The sequence below is a fragment of the Myxocyprinus asiaticus genome, chromosome 1 (genome assembly GCF_019703515.2).
Source record: "Myxocyprinus asiaticus isolate MX2 ecotype Aquarium Trade chromosome 1, UBuf_Myxa_2, whole genome shotgun sequence".
NCBI classification, from domain to species: domain Eukaryota; kingdom Metazoa; phylum Chordata; class Actinopteri; order Cypriniformes; family Catostomidae; genus Myxocyprinus; species Myxocyprinus asiaticus.
Genome location: NC_059344.1, coordinates 45704849 through 45727135, shown reverse-complemented (window position 1 = coordinate 45727135; position 22287 = coordinate 45704849). Strand labels below are relative to the sequence as shown.

General features: G+C 39.4%; 1 protein-coding gene across 4 annotated transcripts in view; it reads right to left on the bottom strand.

Annotated features, from left to right (window-relative positions):
- LOC127446064 (zinc finger protein 536-like) overlaps positions 1-22287 on the bottom strand; it is a 215967-nt gene that overhangs the window by 137514 nt on the left and 56166 nt on the right. The window contains exon 3 of one of the 4 annotated variants that reach the window (XM_051706705.1): positions 13518-13606. The exons of the other annotated variants lie outside the window; for them this stretch is intronic. The gene's annotated coding sequence lies outside the window, so the exon portion shown is untranslated. The remainder of the gene's footprint in view (positions 1-13517; positions 13607-22287) is intronic. 4 annotated transcript variants of the gene reach the window in all.

The window sequence follows — 22287 nt, the reverse complement described above, 5'->3', positions numbered from 1 at the left end:
GGCTTGAACCCCTGACCTTCTGATCAGTAACCCAGAGCCTTAACTGCTGAGCCACCACTGCCCTTTTTTTTTATTTTTTTTATTTTTATAATAATAATAATAATAATAATAATAATAATAATAATAATAATAATAATAATAATAATAATAATAATAATTTAATAAATTAATGAATTATTATTATAACAAATTATAGTATCTGTTTTAAGTTTTTCCCCAATGCAGAGAAAATGGTCAACTCTATTATTATTATTATTATTATTATTATTATTATTATTATTATTATTATATTATATTTATACAGAATAATAATAATATTAATAATAATAATAATAATAGATTATTTAAAACAATTGCATTATTATTATTATTATTAATTCTTAGTATCATTATCATTGCTATTATCATTATTACTAATAACAATTTTATATTATAATTAAAAATTATAGCATCTGTTTTGGATTTTTTTTCTCCAATGCATCACTTTTTCCCTCAATTCCATCATGAGTATGAAGTCATGGTATTCATACTCATTCACTGAGAGCTGTGAAAGTCATCACACACTTTCAAAAGCCTTAATACTGCTGTACTGAAATATGTCAGTTTAGTCCTATTAAAATCACTACACAAGTATGTAGTAATGAGCAGCGTGCGCTCTGGGTGGCTTTCCAGGTGGAAAGAGAGGGGCTTCATTTTGTTTAAACAAATTTTATTTAATCGCATCCAGATGTCTTTAAATTCAGTCCATTCGCTATGTGCACACACCAAGATACACAAAAAAATGTATACAAACATTTATTCATAGCGGCATGCCTCTTCTCAGACTTCAGAGCTATCTTGGTTCCCTTGACTCCGCTCTTTCCCTACCGTTGAAGGGGTAAACTAAATCTAATGGTAAACAAAAACAGTGTAACGTGATTAGCTGTAGCACTCGCTTCTGTGACCGGATTCCTTGTTCTATAGCCAGTCGTCTAAGGTGGGAAAGTGTGTTAGTCATATGGCCCACAAAAGCTTGTTGGGCTCAGCCTTTGAGAAGTGCCAAGAATGCTTAACATGTGAAAAATGACATCACTAACATGTCATTACCTGGAATTCTTGGACTTCATTAGTAAAGAAGGACACGAAAGCACTGACGTGCACAGAACAGGGGCAGTCCCTTTCATTCACAAATCTGAAGGTGCCCTTTTGGTCGTCTAGAAAAAGGGAAGACATTTTAATAATTAAATTAAAATAGTTAAATAAAACAAAATTAAAATCTAGTCATAATCTCACAATAACAGTAATAATGTGTTATTATGAGATTTCTTTGTAAATTACGGGCATAATAAAGAAAATTAAGCGGAGGTGCCTTTAAGAGTGCGCGCTACAGCAGATTGGGGGCGGATTCCAATCGCAAGTGATACTCCCTATTCCCTATACTCACTCCAAACTACAGAGCCCTTGAAATGGGTACTCTGAAAGAAACAAGACATTACTGTATGAATGTACCCTTCGCTAACAGTCTTGTGAAAGGGCCCTCCGAGAAAAGATTCATTTTCTGTCTTTCATTTTGAACGAGCTTTCGAGTGGCATCCCCTCCCACAGCAGTGTCCTTCAAGGAAGCAAAAAATGCAGTTTTGAATTCGCCCTAGAACATCGAAGTGCCAGGTCAGATAAAAGATCAGATAAAAAAAAAAAAAAGAATTAAAAAAAAAAAAAACACTCCATGTATTGTATGTTCATCAAAAGACTAATACTCGATTGCTACCGCGTTTCCAACATCGTGTACCACTATTGTAGACAGATTTATTAATTATAATGGGAGTGGTCGCATCGCTTCCACTGATATCAATTAAAATAGTCTTTTATAGAATATTGACATAAACTGAAGGAGCTGTCAGGTTCAGCCATTTGGTTTTGTTGACATTAATAAGCCATTAGACTAATCACTTCAGAAAAATACCATTAGGCTACCACAGTACCGCAGCTCCCTATATGCATATTACTCAGTCTGCGTAGGGCACCATCTCCCTAGGGGGGCACCATCATACCCTAGGGGGGTAACAGAAACTCCACCGGCTGCCCTTACTCGCATGTTATATGTTATTCAAGGACCCTGTAGCATTCGCGGAACACAGCCAATCGCCTCGCACTTTCTCATCGCGCCTTCGCACCGTGCACCATGTTACCAGGGTAATGTCATGGTACTGAATGATTGATCATGTTCATATTTTATGATACTGTCATGGTACTCCAATATATATATATGTACATTATTTACTGTATATACAAGAAAATGGTTAAATTCTCAAAAAGCAAAGAAATTAGTTAAGTATTTATAATTGCTACTCATTAAAAAAAATTAAAATAAAATAAAATCAGTGCCCTTTTTTATCCTTCCGCCCCATCCCTGCTAAGGTCTTTGCACGTCACTGCACGAAAGTGAACAAATGACATTCAAACAGGATAAATAGCAGCTCATAGTACTATGCAGTACTGGAAACCAGTAACCCCCACCGACCAACTCAGTCTCCTTCCTCCCTATCCTCTATTTTTAAGTTAACATGGCTAATAGGAATGGGCCACCCGGCAGTGAACTTAAAACTTAAGTCCATGCTCAAGGAAAATAATCCATTTCTCGCCATCCCCTGACGAAACTTAACTAACTTCAAACTTTATGTGTGGGCTCTCTAGCTCTACCAATACATCTGCTTGGTCCTTAAAGCATATTACTTTTCACATGGTTTAAGAATAATAAACGTGCACTTAGCCGGCCTGTTTCCTCATCCTAATGCCACACAATGGCAGGGAAGAATTCAAAAGTCTTTAAGTTCAGAGTAAACACACTGTTCTTTTGTTGATTGTTCAGCTATTTCACTTTTTTCCCCTCCATCCATTTTTCTCTCTCTCTTTTATCTCTTTCTCAGCTTGTTGTGTTTTGACTCCAAACAATACACCCTTCCCTCACATCTGAGCAACACACCTCACTGCCTTTAATAGTTGAAATCCCGTAGTATGGAGAGTCATATTTTAAACCGGTGGTTTATTTTTATGAGCGGGTATAAGTAACGCAGCATGTCCTATCTCTTAGTCATCGATGCCAAGGTCTCTATTTAAACAACTTTATTGTGAAATGTTTGCATTCTCAGCATTCGCCAGGCCACACACAGATTATTATTTCATACTTCTCAGCGACGTTCTGAAACGTTTATGCTTTCCAATGGTTATTGTTTTTGATTACAGCTCTTTGGATGAATCACTCGGGGTGAAACTAGAAAACATGTTTACACAGGGCCAAGTGTGAACCTAAAGGCCTTGCTTAGGCCAAATAAACGCTCACCACCTGATTTATGAAGCAAAGATTAAACTATTTATGTCCAAGCGGCCTGAGTTGTTTAATTTCTTTGCTGGAGGCATTTGCTTTTTTCACTCTCTCTCTCTCTCTTTCTTTCTTTCTTTCTTTTCTTTTCTTTTTTTTTGGGGGGGGGGGGGGGTTGTTGCATGGACTGCACAAGTTTGTAGGTCCTATATATTAACTGCAATGAGAAAAAGTGAACAAGCATGAGTGGGGATTTGTATGAAATGTGTGTGAGGTGCACAGCAACCATAACAACTGGGGGGACATTTAGATACTTCTAAGTTCACCCTCACACAAATTTTGGTCAATATTCATTTTATTTGAAATTGGATTTTGGTCGATCAAATGAATGAACATGCAGTCAGTAGGTGGTAATCCTAATAGAGTTAGCACCTACCTATCTGCACCTATAGCAAATCATTTACGACTACTGGCAAACATTACGTCACATAATTATTATGCACGAGTCAGGCTTATGAGTTTCAGAATGTTCATTAATGCATCAAAAGAGAAGTCCTGAAATGTTGTATACTGTATCTCACATACACATTCAGCAGTTTGGGTGTCTCATCAAATTCCTTGCATCCTCTATATTGTTAAGGGCAGAAATGAATTATGGCTTTAAAGACACGACAGTGAGGCAGATCAGATGGGAGAACAGGTGTCTTTTAACAATGACTGCTCTGAATGATGTGCCCTGTGCCACCACAAACATTTTAAGACTGTCATTGTTACACAGGTCCTTTCTCAGAGCACAGGAGACAACTGATCTCCCGAGACACGCGCCACCCCGACCACACCGTTCACACATAATAAACCTCATGCTCAAGCCTCCAGGCTGATGAGGTGGGAAGGCTAAGATGGACACGACAATCTGTGAGCTAACCACACTTCGACATATGGCAAAGGTCCACAGGCCTCCCTTAATCTGTCCATCAAACTGGCTTCTTTGTTTCCTTGCTGAAATGTGAGTGCTGTATCAGTCCTGCTAAAAAAAATACAAAAAAACGTTGCTGGTCACCAGCATATGTTTTTTGTTGACTGTGTTTCTTTTGATGGTCCACAACAAGGAATGATGGTGTGCTGGTGTTCCAACAAGAAATTTTGACTAGCTTAACAAACAGGACTTCTTTGGTTAACCAGCATCATCATCATAAAAAAAAAAAAAAAAAAAAAAAAAAAACATACTGGTTGACCACCATCACCAACAACCTGTTCTTATGGAATCAAGTTACTATACCTATATTTGCAAAATGATTTTCACGTGGCTCATTTTATGTTTTGCGGAAGTTTGCTACTGAATAAACACTAGGGGTGCTACAACAACAATGTCTTATATTCACTTTCACACAAATCACAAGAAAAACGTCAGATTATCAGTTCATAAACAAACATATGAGCCAAAAGTGTCATGGGGTATTTAAACTTCATGCGTTTTTGTTGATCAGATTGCTTTCCGATCATGAAAAAATCAAGTGTATATGCCCTCCAAGATGGATTAGAGACAGAAATAAGTCTGTTCACTTAAACCACCTCTGGTCGTGTAAATACATCTGGCTGTTCAAGCTACATATTGAAACTTTACTCTGTCCAAACAGCGCTACGTCAGCATTGGGAAAATGCGAAATACAGCTGCTATTAAGTATTTGCATAGGGCTCACATCACGCAATATATAATAACAAAGAAAGAAACGGAAACATGCTGTAGGAGAGACAGAACCCTTCATTTATTTGATGAAGATTGCAGATGAAACTGAAACTAAACGCTGAAATTGTGTGCAGTTGACTAGTTATGGGAAGATCGGATCATTTTACTGACTTGAATCTTTGAGTCTCATTCAGCAAAATGAACGAATTTTTATTCAAGTCATTTAGTTAATTTCATTCATTTGAGCAGAATTAAATTAAAATGTTACATTTTCAATAACCAAATCCCCCCCAACACGTCTACTTATGCAAACTTTGATTATAGTCCCAATAAGGAAAACTGTATAATGCAGCCAAGGACAAATTATGAGAAACAAATGATTAGTTCACCTCTGGATTGAATCTTCTTGTCTTGTTTGTTCTTTTGTCACGTGACAGCCGTATGTGCATAGCGTATACGGCTGTCACATGACAAAAGAACGAACGACTCGGACCAGAAGACTCAAGAGGTGAACTAATCATTTCTGTTTCCTGTACAACGCCTATGCGGTTTTCACGTAACAATGAATGGAGGTTGCGCAATGCACATGCGCAGTCAACACAAAATGAACGAATCACTCTCTGAGACTACTTGTTCTTCTAAGTCACATAAAAGATTCATTCAAAATGAACAAATCGTTCATGAACGACCCATCACTACAGCTGACATGCATGGACATATCTTACCTACTACGGGCCCGGATGGGGAAAAATACACAGAGTGCACACACGCGGTCACACGCACACTTGGCAAAGTCACTTGGAATCAAATAATAAATCACATCTTTTAAATTCACTTCTTGGCATTAGCGTAATCACAGAAGAGAACTCTGTTTTATTTGCATCTAGCGCAGGAACTGAAGATTGGATTTATGTCAGTTTGGCGGAGACACATTGATATGGACAAGTGTAAATGGAATGTGATTATTCAATTAGATAGCAATCCGATCCATCAAAAACACATGTAGTGACCAAGAATAAATACCCCCATAGACACACCATAAAATGACGTGGTTGCTTTAGCACATCTGCTTTATTGACATTATCAGTTAAGTTTAGGTTTAATGTTAAAGTAATAGTTCACCCAAAAATGAAAATTATCTCATCATTTACTCATCCTCATGCCATCCCAGTTGTGTATGACTTTCTTTCTTCTGCAGAAAACAAAAATTTTTAGAAGAAATTTCTCAGCTCTTTTGGTCCATACAATGCAAGTGAAGGGGTGCCAAAATCTAAAGCTCCAAAAATCACATAAGTCAGCATAAAAGTAATCCATAAAACGTTAGTGGTTAAATCAATGTTTTCAAAAGTGCTTGGTGTGGGTGAGAAAGATGTCACTTTCACATTCTTCTTCTTGTGTTTTTGGTGATTCACATTTGTCGTGCATACCGGCCCCTATTGGGCAGGGAGAAGAATTTCTAGCAGAAAAGGACTTAAATATTTACCTGTTTCTCACCCACACCTATCATATCACTTCTGAACATATGGATGAAAACACCAGAGTCTTTACTTTTATGATGCATAGTATGGACCTACAGAGCTGAGATATTCTTCTAAAAATCATAATTTGTGTTCTGCAGAAGAAAGAAAGTCATACACATCTGGGATGGAATGGATGAGTAAATGATGAGAGAATTTTCATTTTTGGGTGAACTATCCCTTCAAGAGTAGGGAGATACGTTTTGACAATGTAAAACTTCATAGAGCATTAACCTTAAAAATTTGCTAATTATGACACTTTTGGATAGGTTTAGGTTTAAGGTTTAGGATATGGAGGTAGATTTTGTTGATTTAAAACTCAATAATGCATAACCTTAAAAACCTCATCTGTTTGGGAGAACATTTAACTCACTTGTAGCACCACAAAGTGGACATTTCACCTAGCAACTGTCAATAAACATGGAAAGATCCCCATAATGTCATTTTGATGCAAAAATCTTGCTATAGTCATGTAATTTTCATGAGACCAGACTGTTCACCAGCTAACTTTTGCTGATGACGGTCTAGTTAGACCAGCACCAAACCAAAATAATTTAGACTGGACCAGAACAGGAACTGCAAGCTGGTTAAGCTGGTCTTTTCAGCAGGGAGTGGCATTTCTCGCTTTCCGATGAGTTAAGGGTCTACTGGTAGGAATTACCTTGAGAGAGAAGCCCTGCAAACCCCAGTCCATTACCACAAAGTGTAATATTGCCCCATCGTTTTGTATATTTAGAGAAGCTACAGGCTATGCAGGGGTGTGCAGATGGGGCTTCAGAGGCTAAGGCCTGTCATCTTTTGATTAAGAAAACGAAATGATTTAACTTAAAATATATTCCTCTCTGCCACCACGACCAGAGCAGCGACCAGTCGATATCTGCTACTCTCATTCACTCTTCCTGCTACAATTCTTTCCCCTTCACTATATATTGCTAAAGTGAATGATTGCTACCTCGCTGTCTATAGTTGTCAGCAGTAAAAATAAAGCAAACTTGTGAAATTGTGAATCTAGTTGAACATGTAAATCTGTGCCTGTTTTTATTGTCAGGCTCTTATGAAAGCAAACAGCGAATGTGTCCTGGGATCTGACCTTGGGTTAAGTGGGGTACTGTGTCATTTCTTCATGACCCCAGGCTTGTTAAAGTCAGAGATAGGGAGTCTGGGAGCATGGGGGAGATCTTGGAGACTGAGACACAGATACAGAGTTTCTCCATAAACCCGCAGAGACAGACCGAAAACCATCTCGCCCGTCACATTAAAATGTCTCTCAGCAACACATCTGCACATTATCTACAAATCATGCCTTGCCAGCACTGGTGCTGTCGGGGAACTGTAAATGTTTCAGGAGACACAGATAAAAACTCAGTGACCCCTTGCTAGGGTCTCTGTGCAAGTCCGGTTGTGTTTTGAGACTCTGACTGCATACTTAAGTGCAAGCCAAGCATCTGCTCTCCGTGTTCTGATTAAATACCTTCCGATGACGTCTATATCTTATGAGGATTCTGTCATAGATATCAACAGATTGGATTACATAAAATATTATAAAATAATTTGTGATATTATTAAAATATTAATGCCATGTCCTTCATTATGATTAAATAAATTCAAATGCTGAAAAAAGACAAAGCAGCCATTTGTTGGTTTTAGAGCTATTTTGGGAACTTGCTAGCTGGTCAGGCAGGGAAACCAGCTGGCTGACCAGATAAACCAGCTGAAAACCAACTTGGACAGCCTAGAAGACCAGCTAAACCAGCTGTTGATGTTTTAAGATGTGTTTTCTTTTATGCTTTTATTTTTTCCCCAGCATGGTAAGCTTAAACACAAAAGAATCTCTCTTTTTGCCATTTTTGCCACGTTTGTTCATACAGACAGTTTAGAGAGAGAAAGAAATAATCAGGAACAGACTCAGGAAATGTTGTGAGCAGGATTCACACTTGTATAGCCTAAATGAGCACCACAGCTCTATGCGCATATGTTAAACACAAGGCCATGGTTCTGGTCTACATTTTTACTACTGTGTTACGCAGTGTCCTCTTGCTCTCCCTCTGTTATCTGAGGGATCGAGCTGGGTGTCAGAGCTAAAGTTGAGACCACCCGCATGGTAGTCTCTTACCTACATCCAGGAGAAACAGATCGAAGTACTTACCTGCCTACTGCCGACTAAGCACTTTACACACCAGGACAACATACTGAAACCAGAACCACCTCAACAATTCATTATCTAAGAGAAAACTCACCGGTGTTGAGTTCACATATTGATTGTTGTCTGTCTAATAACAAATAGTAAATGGTTAGTTAGAGGTAAATATGCATGTAACAGTATACAATATGTAATTTTTTGCCAAGATCGCCATGGTGAACAGATTACACAGTTTTAGAAAGGGAGAGTCTACTTTGTTGTTCAGTAGAATCTAATAATGTTAGCGATTATCCGTGATTAAACTGAAATACAGGACTATGCCTGTGCCTGTGAATCTCTGAGACATTAATGCAAAGTGAGTTAGCCAGGGCTTTGAGTCACTGATGACTTGCTTGTCTGCCCTATTGATTGCACCTGAACCCAGCACACTCTCTCCATATTATTCAAACATTCTCAATATTTAATCACTAGCCTGGACACCATCGTACTACTGGACCACCACACATACATTCCCAAACAAACTAACCAAAACAGCATAAACATAAACATATACAGGTGTACACTTGTGTGAAACGCTCCCTCAAACCCTGTTCGTTTTATTGTATTTCTTCTTTTGAGCAGCCAGAAGTGCGTGCGGCACACACACACACACATGTTGGTGTGGCTATACTTATGAGGACTTTCCATAGACATAATGATTTTTATACTGTATGAACTATAGATTTTATCCCCTAAACCTACCCCTAATCCTAACCCTCACAAAAAACTTTCTGCATTTTTACATTTGAAAAAAAAAACAAAAAAAAAACATCGTTTAGTATGTTTTTTAAGCAATTTGAATTATGAGGACACTAGAAATGTCCTCATAAACCACATTTATAGCATAATACCCTAGTAATTACCAGTTTGTAACCTAAAAAAATGTCCTCGTAAACCACCCAAACCCGCCCACACCAATTTATATCTGAAAGCAGGCAATCTAAGAATCATATAACATGCCACACACACATGAATCTAATTTAACATTATCGCACTTCCTGTGACAAACCATTCATTAAAACTGCACACACACAATCACACCCGCCAACACACACACAAACAAGTACACACTTCACAAGCCCACCCAACCCACGACAGTTCTGCTTGACCTTGTGCTACCATATTCATTACATCATTAAGTTACCTCTTCATTAACTTTTCATTATTTATGGGGGCTTTTGGGGAGGGGCACCTTTATCAAATACTATCTTTTGCTGAGCTCACAATGTGGAGGCAGACCCCCTCGAGAAATCGTCTTCCATGCCTCACTGCCAACAGTAGTATCAGCCTTGAACTCTGTCATTGCAGAGCTTAAATCAAACTCCCCAGACCAGGGATGAACACAAACGCACAACAGAGACCAAAACCAACAAAAAGAAGAACTCCCTTTAAAGGTGTTGCTCACTCAAAAATGCAAACTATAATTTGCTCACTCTCATGTTGTTCGAAATGGGTATAATGGTCTTTCTTTCATGGAGCACAAAAGGGGATGTTGGGCAGTATGCTAGTCTCGGTCACCATTCACATTCAATGCATTTTGTTTTCCCATACACAATAAAAGTCATTCTGCTTAACATCTCCATATGACAGTGTAACAATTAAAAATGGAAAAGGAGGAAGCTGGGACGGGCTTGACAAACACATTCAGTGTGTAAAGAAACAAAAACACGCAATGCTTTTCAGCTAGCTGTGTCAAATCAACAAAACACTCAAACACACGGACAATCTTCGTACATCTCTCTCCCGTCTGCTGCTGTCTCATCTCCTTAAATACTCCCGCCTCCCCTCCCCTCGCTCAGCCCAGACGCTGCTTGGCTCCTCCCCGCTCACCACATACCCCCATCACCGAGATCAGGTCAGGGATTTCTCCGGCCTGTGACCTACACCCCCCCGCCATTTCTAGTGAGGGAGCATCGACGGGTCACATCGATCTCCGGATAAGACCTGTGCGTACCTGGGAGAGGGAACAGGGGTCGAAAGAGAGGAGAAGGGGGAATAACAAAAGGAAGAGAGGGGAGAGAGAGACGGGCTCGCCGGCCCCGGACACGCCGTCATCTGGCCCTCAAGCTTGCTGTCGTGCTTCCGTCTGTGATGCCGGGTGATGGCACTGGACCCCTCAGCCGTCCCTTCCAGTTGCCGGTTGATGCAGTGCTCCAGCGCCACCAGATCGAGCACTCCCTCAGTGTCGCGATCCTCAGTCAGTGGCGAGGACTCCTTGACGGTGCGTCTTTCTTCCTTTCAGCACCAGTGTAACAATTAAAGATGGAAAAGGAGGAAGCTGGGACCGGCTTGACAAACACATAGACATTTAATGACACTTTTCAGTGTGTAAAGAAACAAAAACACGCACTGCTTTTCAGCCACCTGTGTCAAATAAAAAAAAAAACACTCAAACACGTGGACAAGCTTCGTACATCTCTCTCCTGTCTGCCACTGTCTCTTCTCCTTAAATACTCCCACCTCCCCTCGCTGGAATGTGAGGCCAGTGTGGCACTCAGGTGGAAGTCATTCGCCACTTATCTCTGTCACGCTCTACCCAGACGCCACCTGGCATTGCCCTGCTCACCACAGACAGAAAAAAAGTAATATTGGTTTGATTTGAATTTTAGGGTGATTTATCCCTTTAAGATTGCAGGCATAAACAAAGGCGAAAACGAACTATGTAACTTGTTTTATAAGGCTCAAGTCTCTGGAATTAAAGATGGGTTTAGCTTGTTTGTTTTCAGATTACTACAACGTCTCGCTTTTGCTTCTGTATTTTTGTTCCATTGTGTTGCCGATGTTTAGGGGGAAAAGAATAAATCAATAGACAATGCCATTTGAGTCACGCAAACATCGCTGACTACAGATAAACATATTTGTGTTCTTTACCCTTACACAAGCACTATTCTGTTCCCAAGACGTATTGCACTAGCTGTCATTAGTGAACCATCGGCCCATCCACTGCTGCAGATTGCCTTTTTAAAAAAGTCTGGATGCTGACCATTTCACATTGTTGGCCAATTATAAATGGCAAATCACAATCAAGCCGATTTTCCCTTCCCCTCGAAACACTCTACTCTGGCCTGGCTCCATGGCTGCTCTTGAATAATAGGGTGATAGCCCTTTGTGTGACAGCCTGTGCAGGCGTTGGGTATTTTACACATTCATGTGATGGATCCTGGGCTCAAACGGGCCCGCTCTTCATACAACACTTCGGCTCAGCCAAGTCTCTAGCCTTTTCCCGAACTGTGAATCCAAATGCTAATAAATGGCTTCCTTTCCCAACTTACCAGAGGTGGGTAAAATAGCCAAAAACTGTACTCAAGTAAAAGTACAATTACTTAAAAAAAATACTCAAGTAGAAGTAAAAGTACTAACATAAATAATTACTTGAGTAAGAGTAAGAAAGTATCCAATTGAAAGAGTACTCAAGTAGTGAGTAACTCGTTACTTTCACAAATGACATAATAGACGTTAACTCCCCTATATTCCATTACATAATACACATTTAACATGTATTACAGAATTATTATTATTAATGGAAATTCTGTCATTATTCACCATCATGTTGTTCCAAACCCGTATGACTTTCTTTCTTCCATGCAACACAATAAGGAGATATTAGACAGAATGTTTGCCTGAGTCACTATTTACTTTCAGTGAATGTGTTTTCTCTCCATATTTTGAAAGTGAATGGTGACCGAGACTGTCAGTCCCTAACATTCTGTCTAACATCTTTTGTGTTCCACATAATACAAAGTGTTACACTGGTTAGGAACAACATGAGGGTAGGGAAATTATGACAGAATATTAAATTATAGCTGAGCTATCACTTTAAAGAGATAGTTTACCCAAAAATGAACATTATCTCATCATTTACTCACCCTCATGCCATCCCAGATGTGTATGACTTCATTTCTTCTGCAGAACACAAATTAAGATTTTTAAAAGAATGTATTAGCTCTGTTGGCTACTTTTGTTCACTCATCTTACCCACAATGCACTTGTTAATTGCCCACAATCCACCACGGGGAAGACGTACCAGCTGGGAGTTTACTGCTTCTATATAAGAAATAGTGAATGAGTGAACGATTGCGGACAGAGCCAGTCTCTCTTCGCCATACGATCTTGTGCCTGCACATCTCACACGCGTGTGTCCTGCGCACCTCACTGTGCACGCACAGAAATGCTGTCTGTTCACGCTCCAGTTGTCGATCACGTGAATGGCAGTGATTTACATTTAACTTGGATGTTTACATGGATTTATACAGTTAATCCGCCTGAAGTAGCTGCGATAGTTTCCAGTATCCCCGCGAATAAGAGCCCAAGTTACATTATCACCCTGAAAATGACCATCTCATTACACAGAAAAGCTCGCGTTAGGATTAGAGCCAAAACTTAACTCAGCGTGCTGCCTTAAATTGGAGCTGTGATTTTAATCTTGAAATATCAGCTTGTCTTGGTGTTAAATTAAGGCATTGCATGATGAAACTATTCTTTTTTTTCACTGTGCGAAGCGAAGAAAGTGTTTCACTTTGAAGAGCTTGATGCTGCAGCAGTGATTGAGTGATAGTCTGTGACAGCAGCACGCGCAGCTGTGTGAACTTCCGCTGTCGTAAAAGTCCCATTCAATAATCTCTCAATAAATTACACATTAATTCAAATTAAATGTGTACGATTAATGTAACGACAGGAACGCCACCCATTGTAAAGAAGTAAAATTTCATTAAAAATTTACTTGAGTGAGAGTAAAAAGTACCCACTTTTAAACCTACTCTAAAAGTTTTTTTTATTTTTTTTTTAAAAGTTACTCAAGTAAATGTAATGGAGTAAATGTAGCGCATTACTACCCACCTCTGCAACCTACCACTATCGGTCCATATTAATCTGAGCACACGAGACAGGTGACAGCAATAAATGCTGTGAAAGTCTGCAAAGCCCCCCTAAAAAAGAATAAGAAAGATGATCTTAGATCAATGCTGAAGAGGGATCGGAGACAGTGGAGGAAGCTATTAAAGTGTATTAGGAACAAGCATTAGGCTTGACTGATAGGACCCTCATTGACTTCCAGTAGCACAGCCTTACAGCAAGGAGCGGAGTGTGTGTGGTGAGCGCGTGGGTGTGTGTGCTGTGAGCTCTCTCTCTCTCCATCCACACACCATCCCATGATCATTCGCCAATTACGGAGAGCTAATTCATCCAGAGCCTAGAATCCCACCCCAAAAACGAGGGAGGGAACTCTCTGGAGACCCGCTAATAATATAACTTAAAACATGCTGAGAGAGAGTATTATGCGCAAAATGGAAATCAAAAAAGTAAAACAGTGTAATTTAAACTGGGGCAAGGCTGGAATGTGTTTAACTTACAAATGGTAAATTCCCTATCTTTTTATCTCTCTGTCACTCACTCACTGAGTAATACTAGCACCATGAAAGAATACATTAGCCATAAAGAGGGTCTAAAGGCTGGAAAAGGAGCCCAGCTGTTGGCTGTGAGAGAATGGAGAAGCAGGTTGAGATGAAGGCTTTGCTATAAGCATGTGGAAAGGGCTCCAGAGGACCGCGGTTTTGTATACAGTAATGTAAGTACCTCACACACAGCCATTAAACACCTAAGCTATACACAGAAGGTGGGGGGGGGGGGGGGGCATTTTTGAGGACATCCTCTGTTTTTCTTTTCTTCCTAGTAGGTTTAACCTGAGAGCTCTTAATGATTTAGTCTCTGACTAGGCTGATAATGATAAAACATCTTAAAGTGTTAGGTCACACAAAAATTAATATTCTGTCATCATTTAGAACACCCACATGTCCTTCCAACCCTGTTTGACTTGTTTTCTTCCATGGAAAGCAAAAGGGGGTTGTTATGCAAAATGTTAGGAACTGACTTAATCTCAGTCACCATTCACTTTCAATGCATCTTCCTTCCATTAAATGAGAGTGAATGGTGACTAAGGCTGTCATAACATTCTGCCTAACATCTTTTAAATAAAGTCATATAGTTTTGCAAAAACAATGGTGGTGAATGGAGTAAATGGCAGCAGAATTCTCATTTTTGAGTGAACTATCCCTTTAAGTATTGCTTTAAAATTTGAAAACAAAGATGACATCCTCATATGTTTTTAGTGTTCCTATAATAATACTTGACATATAAAGTAGTATACATCAATCTAAGTTCACACTCAAATTTAATTGGGCCTGCTAACAGAATGAAAATTACACACAAAACCTAAACTGCAATATGATTGGTTGACTCATTATGCTCATTTGCATAGTATGAGGCTCTGTTCTCCCCACCCACTATGCAAAACATAGCCCATATAACAATTAATAAAGAAAAAGCTAAAATGCCATCACACCCCAAAATCAAAGAGTGAGAAAAAATTACTGTTTCTGTTTTCCCCTATTCATCCATTAGTCTACATAATGTGGCCGATCCTAGGGTGCCGGAAGTATCGCAAAGAACATACCGACATTCCGTGTGAACATGTTGGAATATGATACCAAATCCTACTTGAACAGACTTTCTCTTTTTGTAACTAGAATTTAGAAGAATTACTGTACGTTGAGAAGCAATTGAGTCAAGTGGCATTCAACTGCTAATCTCTTAATTATTAGTGGTAGGCATAGTGACACGTCACTGTTTATAATATCTGCTCCACTATCAGAAATGAATAATGTGGAACATTTAAGGCCAAGAATAATGAACTAAAAAGAGACAAGAGCACTTTCTCTCTCTCACACACAAAGACCCTTCTCACTCTGTCTGACTTTATGCCATAAGACTTGTGTTTTCCGAGCTGCTGGCTTGCTGAGAAGAGGTGTGCTGATATATTCTAATCAGTTTTTTAGCCTGGCTGATCCAATGGGTTGTGCGTTCATTTGTTGTTTTATCATCAAATTGCTCAGTAGAACAGAATGTTACTGTCCTCCCTCAGAATGCCTGCACCCCTCGCTCCGATTTTTGCTCAGCAGGCTGAATAATTATCTGCTGTTATGATTTTTTTCTCCCTCTCACCGTCATTCTTAGTTTCTTTCATTGGTATGAGTTTCTGTCTCCTGAATTTTTGTGGTGCTGTAGCTTTAGGACATTAAATCAAGTGTTAAATCCAAATAAGCAGGTGCAAATGACAAGCAGAGAATGTAAAGCATGTGTGTGCGCATGTGTGTCAACCACAAACCGCTCCACGGTATGCCTCCTCTCTACACCTCATCTACAGCATTATAAAATCGCTTGAGGATTACTCATCTTCTTCTCTTCCATCTACCTCTCTCCTCCTCTCATTCTCCATGTCTGCAGAGTGCTCAATCACATCCCGAGACATAATCCAAGTGAATATTGGAGAGTGGTGGCGGAGTTCAGATTGAATCTGTGTAGCGCTGACAGACTACATCATACGGGAGGGCTTCTAAGCCCCTGTGAAATAGTTGTGTCTGCCTCATAATATTACTGTCATGCTCCTCAGTTTGTCCCATCCTCCCTTACAAGCAGACTCTTCATTCTGAGGTTCCACACAGACAACCAGACTCATGGACTGTATATACTGTATCTATATGTAATGTATATATAAGAGGCTAAATTAATGCCCAGAGGAAAATTGTATTGCTCAGAAATTGCTCTTTCATAGCTCACAAGACTTAGTTGTGTTCTCGATTGTTTCCACGTAGTCTCAGATTTTTATCCTAAAATACTTGAGGATAAATTAAAAAAAGAAACAAACAAGATAATGGTTGACCTAAAAAAGATTATGGAGCTATGATTAATAGCATAGCTAGACAATTTGGTCTTTAAAGAATTTGATGATAATCATTTGAGTTTAAACTGAAATATCTGATGCTTGATTGTATACTTTGGTATCTTTGCCAGTAAAGTTTGTGACATTTTAGAGATTTATTCTCGTATTCTAGAAGAAAGAAGCTGGGGCCAGCTTCATGTACATTTTCTTTAAAAAATTAATGAAGTTCTTAGGAAGTTCGTAAGAAGGTCTCTAGCTATAAACATTAACAGTTTATTATTATTATTATTATTATTATTATTATTATGTATTTATTTATTTTATTTATTTATTTATTTATTAATAAGAAAATACATTAGAAAATATTAAGAAAATAGTAGAATAATTTTACTCTTAGGAATGTTTCATGAATCCAGCCCCAGGACACCAAGGCATTTGCTCTACATTTGCTCTTCATTTAATCTTATTGCTGCCTTAAACAACTGAGGTATTAAGGAGATTCTTTCCTATTGGTGGATATGAAAATAATCTGGGCTCAAAATAAACATTTGATTAAAAAAAATGTAGTGCCATATTATTTAAACAATATAATAGATAAAGTATTTGAAAAAACATATGTGAGAAACAGGACTGTTTGGTCAAATAAGACCTTCAACGCCACGTCTTGATAGGTAGAAAATGACCCGTGGATTAAAGTAAAGATCTGATGGCTGTATTGGTAAGGATGCCACAATTAGTTAAGAACAATAAAAGCTCGATGTCAGTTTTCCCAATACAAATGTTCTCTTAGCTTGCAGTTTCCATTTACTCTTTGAGTCAGTTTGATCAGTTAATAACATTAGATCATTTCAATTCTCCAGTGCCTGTTCCCCTAAAGTTAGAACTGTTGAAACAAGCACAAAGTCATTTTAAAGGGAGGAGGTTTGCTGGAGTGGGTGTTGCTCCTATGTACATGATTACTCATTAGCGAGTGTTGAATATGTATGCATGAGGATAAATGATGTCATATTGCATTAGTAGAGAAAAGAGGGACAAGAGAGTGGAGAAAGATGGATGGAAAAGAAGAATAAAGTAGAAGGAGAGAGGGAGGGGGACAGCAGGGACTCTTGGGAAGGGGACAGTGTGTCATATGAGCTTCAGAGTGAGAGTCCTTTATCAAGTGAGGCATGAGCCGCAGTTGAGACTGTCCCGCGTAAATATGGCAGCCACCTGCTCACCATTGCTCCGCGTCTGCAAAGAATTAATTTGTAGTTTGGGGTAATTGTAACAAAAATACAAAATCTGGCTGAGTCACATTCATTTCTCTTGGCCTGGCAGCGTATAATTTGAAACAGGCCTTTCAATTGATGCTCAATCTTTTCTGGAAGACAACACAACGATTGTGCAGGCTTATTTGCTTGGGTGAGACAGCTGACAAGTTCTTATATCCTGTCCAGGTCACCTCATACTACTCCGACTTTACATTCCACACATAGCAGATACATATAGAGGGTGGTGCAAATGTACCAGCTGTCTGCTTTATGAATTAGCAGTGCAAAACCCCCAACATTGTTTATCAAACTAAATATTACACTCACCAAGCACTTTATTAGGAACATTATGGTCCTAATAAAGTGCCCGACGTGGTCTTCTGCTGTTGTAGCCCATCCACCTCAAGGTTCAACGTGGTGTGCATTCTGAGATGCTATTCAGATCACCACAATTGTGCAGAGTGGTTATCTGAGTTACCGTAGCCTTTCTGTTAGCTTGAACCAGTCCGGATCCGGACTGTAGGACAATTAAATCCGGACCAAGCTCTGAGTCTTTGTACTAGTTATCTGACACCTGGCTAAATGATTGTGTAAGCATAGGTGTATATGCTCACGGAGCGGGAATAAATAGCGTTCAGCCACTAGAGCGGGAATAAAATGTGTCCAGTGCTACGTGCTTTATTCCCTGGCATTGAACGCACTTTATTCCAGCTCGGTGCACATTGCCTTTCTCCCTGCTTTAGACATGAGGCGCCGCATAAAGCCTGATTTACTGTACATACGAGTTGCAGGTGTGGTTATTTTAACAACAGTAGGGGAGACACCGCTACAGATACTGGCATATTTTGCTAAATTAAGCAAAGTGAAACTATCTTCATCTGTCTGATGCGTATGTGATTCAGGCAGTTCAGCTAAGCCAGGTTTGTGTCAGGACAAGTTAACTTGGCCCCTTTAGACTATAACATCTAAATTTACCTTTATTAATCAGCATGTTATGATCCTTTCATTATAAACAAACAGGTTTTTGTTCTAATTTTGTGAAAATTAATCAGAGATCAGGAAAGCCTATTTATCCTCAAATTAAGCAAACAGCTATTTAATGCTTCACTGTTGTTATGTAAATTGTTTGTTTGTTGTTAGTAGATTCTCACTTGAAGGAAAATATAAAAATGGTCCATCCAGACTTTTACATTTAAAAAAAATTCTCTCTCAGGTGATACCCCTGAACCACCATACAGTATTTTTATCTATCAAAAGGCCTCCTATGTCCCATACATAGGTATAGATTCTGAATGTAAAAATATTTAAACACAAAAACTGGACAGCTGTCATTCAGCTTCAAAACGAATGGTTGATCTTATATTTTAATATTCATATCCAAGTGCCCTCGACTGATGAAGTCTTGATGAAATATTTTAATCTTCTGGTAGAAAAGATCTCTCAGACCCCACTACTGTCTTTGGGCCCCCAATGTTCTCATCCCTGCCCAGTTTTGAAGATACTATTTTGACTGTTTAGGATTTTATTTTTTATTTTTTTACAAAGTACTATTGCTGCCAATGTGGCAAGTTATAAAAACTATTTTAAAAAAAAGATATATAATTTCCGAGCCATATAACTACTGACACCATGCAAGCTACATATTATTAGCCGGACCTTGCTGGGTAGGAAATGTAGAGACCGGACCATCTTGGAACTTTAATTGAGTACCCCGCTTTGTACAACTGAAGGTTGTGGCACGATGCTGTGTGTGCGAGAGTGTATGCATTGGGAAACGCAAGTGAATCTTTCATCACGCATGAGTGTGTGTGTGTGTGTGTGTGTGTGTGTGTGTGTGTGTGTGTGTGTGTGTGTGTGTGTGTGTGTGCGTGTGAGTGATTGAGTGTGTGTATATCTCCTGATTGAGATTGGTTTGACTGGCTGGGAGGGAACAGATGTCAGAATGTGTTGACTGCCAGCAAGACTGAACAAAGCCAATCGCATCGTCTCCCTGTCCAAGAGCACTAAAACAACGGACCTGCTCTACCAAGGCCTGATATTAGCTGTCAACAAAACACCCTACAGCACACGTGCGCACTCAAAAACACACACACATACATACTGAAAGGCACAAATACACATAAAAAAAAAAAAATAGTCCTAATTTTCCATTTGATTTGGAAATGTAATGCATTGGCAATGTTTCCAAGCTCATAGCGTACAGATTTGTTTCTGTTCTCTTTGTTGTTATTTATAAGGTAGTACTTGTGTGTGACCGCATGATTAATTAACACAGAGCCACGAATTGCATTAAGACCCAAACTGGTAATTTATGGCCCTCACACACATGGTAAACATAAAGCATTTAAATGGTTATGGAAAATATGAGTCATTCAATGAGGCATGTTCATCAGATATATGAGACAGAAGCTATGAGTGGATTCTGCAAGGACAACATTCTGCTCGCTGATGCAAAATCTTAATATTAACACATGCGTAAATACTGTAATTACAGGCTATTTTAGGGACAATGCAAAATATGACATGCTTATCATTTTCACAGAACTATCAAGAAAATGTCAGTGGAACATTTAAAAATGGGTGAGCACAAAAATAAGGGAAAACTGAACGAGTAACTCTTATTTGTTGCTAATGTGTGTTGACAGCTTATGTGGTATTTTTATTCTTTAAGTGTATCCAGAGGTAAAGCTCTTAATGACAGCTCTTACAAGGTTGTGCGAGTTTCTTCTTGGTCAGGTTTTTGAATGGCTCTCCTTATATTGATAATGACACCTCTCATAGATTTCAGAGTTACTCATGAGGTAGTGTGACTAACATTTGGGAGGATGCATTACGGAACTATTAGCTTGACATCCAACACCAGAGACACATACAGGGGCAAGGAGGTGATGGAGATAAAGAAGATAGAGTTGGTTTAGAGAGAGAAAGAGACAGAAAGAGTGATGGTGTGATGTGCCTTGACAAGAAAGCATCATGGGACAATATGTCATGCTTCTCCTCTATTCTTATCTTCTTTAATTATTTATTTTGATCAGTCAGCCTTTCTTGTCATTGAGAGGACAGCAGAGGTTAACTAGTAAAGGAGGCTAAGAGCAGGTTTACCTGATGTACACATTGGGATTGTCGAATTAAAGGTGCACCGAGACACTTCAGAAGCCCCTTCTCTCTGCACTGTTAGAGGGGCTGCTGCATTGATTGTTGCGCATCCAATCAAGCATGTTTGTCATGACACGCTGAAAAGAGTGAAGGAAAAACTGGAACAGCAAAAAAAAAAAAAAAAAAAAGAGAGAGAGAGAGAGAGAGAGAGAGAAAGAGAGAAAGAGAGAGAGTGAGAGAGGAGAAGGAAACAGAGAGAAACAAAAAGAACACCAGATGCCTTGGAATGACAGATTGCTGGAGTGCAACCCTCTCAATGGTGTTCACTTACTTAGACTGCGTGTGTGTGTGTGTGTTTGTGCATACAAAACGTAAAGGTGGGAAGTGTATTGGTTGAGGCCACAGGCAGCTGATTTCCTACAGTAGTTCCTAAAATGTTCCAGCTTTTTTCGCAAACCCAAAACACATACACACATGTGTGCTGAAACCTCCAGAGCTCCGAATCTGGTGACCTCCTCACTCTGCCACATTGTAAACCACACTCCATCTCCCTTAATACTTTTACAGTCTGCGAGGGGTGTGTAACCCCAGGGTTAAAGAGCAATCTGTAACCAATTAGCCATTTGACTGAACAGGAATAATTTACCCAAAGCAATGTAAGACTTTAGGTGACTGGAGATTGGCTGGCCGTAAAACAGCAGGTGGAGTGATAGTTTGGTTTGGTGGTGGACATTGAGAGTTTGTTTGGCTTGATTCAGGCCTAGATTAGGCTTAACTACAGAACCTGGCTACAAAGACATCAGCCAACATTTATAGGCCTCCTAGTGTGGTCCCCAAGTAATGACTCCCAGACCTGGAACAGACAGGCTGTCAGTGTTCACAACTAGCTGAAAGAAAGAAAGAAAGAAAGAAAGAAAGAAAGAAAGAAAGAAAGAAAGAAAGAAAGAAGATAGGGCTAGTAAAGAAAAGGCAACCTATGACAAATGAAGAGTTACAGCAAATGTGAGGAACAGGAAGAATGAGTAAAAGAGATCTAGAGGCAGAGTGAACCACAAGGCAAAAAAGACACATTTGTTTGGGATGGAGAAACAAAGAAATGAAGAAAAAGAGAAAGGAGGTATTGTTAGGGAAAAGAGAGAGATGAATATAGATGGAGGGAGAAGGGAAAGAGAAGCGCAGAGCAGGCCTTGTTGGGGCTGGGCCCCTGCCCCTCATCCATCAGTGTATCTGTGGAGGGATCAGGGCCGTGCAATGAGCCGTGGGCAACCTTACACATGTTGACACTCCTCAAAATAAGATCCATTTACCTCCAGCCTGCCGTTCCAGCTGCAAGCACACCCCCTTATCGCTACCCGCCCTCAAGCACACCCCTTATCGCTATCTGTCTCTCAAGTTAAGACACCCACCACCACCCACATCCCCATCCCATTTCTTAGATTGTCACTGGTGCCATGTTATCTTTGTGCATAGGAATAAATAAATCTATGGGAAAGTGTGGGGCACATTAACACTTACTCTAATAAACTACAAATAGTCAGAGGTTTCT